This window comes from Salmo salar, chromosome ssa13, assembly GCF_905237065.1.
Source record: "Salmo salar chromosome ssa13, Ssal_v3.1, whole genome shotgun sequence".
Classification (NCBI taxonomy): Eukaryota; Metazoa; Chordata; class Actinopteri; order Salmoniformes; family Salmonidae; genus Salmo; species Salmo salar.
In genome coordinates this window covers 33,455,239-33,457,801 of record NC_059454.1, presented here as the reverse complement: position 1 = coordinate 33,457,801, position 2,563 = coordinate 33,455,239, and positions in this window count along the sequence as shown.

Below are 2,563 nucleotides of genomic sequence, written 5' to 3'. Positions count from 1 at the left end.
GAAGAGGACTGGCCACCCATCAGAGCCTGGTTCCTCTCTAGGTTTCTACCTAAATACCTGCCTTTCTAGGGAGTTTTTCCTAGCCACGTACTGCATTGCTTGCTGTTTTAGACTGGGTTTCTGTATAGCACTTGGTGACATGACTTTTTCCACATTTTGTTGTGCTATAAAGTGGGATTAAAATGGATTTGTCATTTTCTGTCAACAATCTACACAAAATACTCTGTAATGTCAAAGTGGAAGAAAATGTCTGACATTTTGATTTGATTAATCGAAAATACAACACTAATATATCTTGATTCAATGAGTATTCAACACATGTAGGGCTATGGCGGTCACGAAATTTGGTCAGCCGTTGATTGTCAAGCAAATAACTGTCGGTCTCACGGTAATTTACCATTAATTAACATAAACACATTTAGAATCTCCTGGCTTCCACATATAGCCTATGCAGACCTTTGGAACATCTACATTTTAAAAAGTCTAATAAATCCATGTAATATAGCCTACACCATCACAATAATTCCATTATTTATTTTAGAAGGGTCTAAAGAAACATGACATGAAGAAAATGTAGTCTATTTCAGAAGAACAGAATAGGATACTCTGAGTTGTCTTTATATTAGGTCCTGATCTTGCTATGCCAAATGGCTGTGAGCTACACTAGAATTCGGTGGTATTATTTTATATTATTTTATAGTATGAAGAATACAATTGAACAAAGCTGAATCAATTAGAAAGGATCTTTTCTCCAAACGATTTGCGCACATGCAGCTATTCTGTGTTGAGCAAAGAAATACAAAGAAATACATTTGAAGTCAGAAGTTTACATACACTTAGGTTGGAGTCATTGAAACTTGTTTTTCAACCACTCCACAAATTTCTTGTTAACAAACTATAGTTTTGGCAAGTCGGTTAGGACATCTACTTTGCGCATGACACAAGTCATTTTTCCAACAATTGTTTACAGACAGATTCTTTCACTTATAATTCACTGTATCACAATTCCAGTGGGTCAGAAGTTTACATACATTAAGTTGACTGTGCCTTTAAACAGCTTGGAAAATTCCAGAAAATTATGTCATGGCTTTAGAAACTTCTGATAGGCTAATTGACATCATTTTAGTCAATTGGAGGTGTACCTGTGGATATATTTCAAGGCCTACCTTCAAACTCAGTGCCTCTTTGCTTGACATCATGGGAAATCAAGGACGCCTGGCTCTCGACCTTTGCCTCGACCTTTGCTTGACATTGCTCCCAAGTCTGGTTCATCCTTGGGAGCAATTTCCAAACGCCTGAAGGTACCACGTTCATCTATACAAACAATAGTACGCAAGTATAAACACCATGGGACCATGCAGCCGTCTTATCGCTCAGGAAGGAGACGTGTTCTGTCTCCTAGAGATTAACGTACTTTGGTGAGAAAAGTGCAAATCAATGCCAGAACAACAGCAAAGGACCTTGTGAAGATGCCGGAGGAAACCGGTACAAAAGTATCTATATCCACAGTAAAACGAGTCCTATATCGACATAACCTGAAAGGCCGCTCAGCAAGGAAGAAGCCACTGCTCCAAAACCGCCATAAAAAAGCCAGACTACGGTTTGCAACTGCACATAGGGACAAAGATCATACTTTTTGGAGAAATGTCCTCTGGTCTGATGAAACAAAAATATTACTGTTTGGTCATAATGACCATCATTATGTTTGGAGGAAAAAGGGGGAGGCTTGCAAGCCAAAGAACACCATCCAAACCGTGAAGCACGGGGGTGGTAGCAACATGTTGTGGGGGTGCTTTGCTGCAGGAGGGACTGGTGTACTTCACAAAATAGATGGCATCATGAGGCAGAAAAATTATGTGGATATATTGAAGCAACATCTCAAGTCATCAGTCAGGAAGTTAAAGCTTGGTCGCAAATGGGTCTTCGAAATGGACAATGACCCTAAGCATACTTCCAAAGTTGTGGCAAAATGGCTTAAGGAAAACAAAGTCAAGGTATGGGAGTGGCCATCACAAAGCCCTGACCTCAATCCTATAGAAAATTTGTGGACAGAACTGAAAAAGCATGTGAGCAAGGAGGCATACAAACCTGACTCAGTTACACCAGCTCTATCAGGAGGAATGGGCTAAAATTCACCCAACTTATTGTGGGAAGCTTGTGGAAGGCTACCCGTAACGTTTGACCCAAGTTAAACAATATAAAGGCAATGCTACCAAATACTAATTGAGTGTATGTAAACTTCTGACCCACTGGGAATATGATGAAAGAAATAAAAGCTGAAATAAATCATTCTCTGTACTAATTTTCTGACATGTCACATTCTTAAAATAAAATGGTGATCTTAACTGACCTAAAACAGGGAATTTTTACTGTGATTAAATGTTAGGAATTGTGAAAAACTGAGTTTAAATGTATTTGGCTAAGGTGTATGTAATCTTCCGACTTCACTGTAGGTATTTTTCTTTTTTTCACCCTTTTTCGTGATATCCAATTGGTAATTAGTCTTGTCCCATCACTGCATCTCCCGTACGGACTCGGGAGAGGCAAAGGTCGAGAGCCAGGC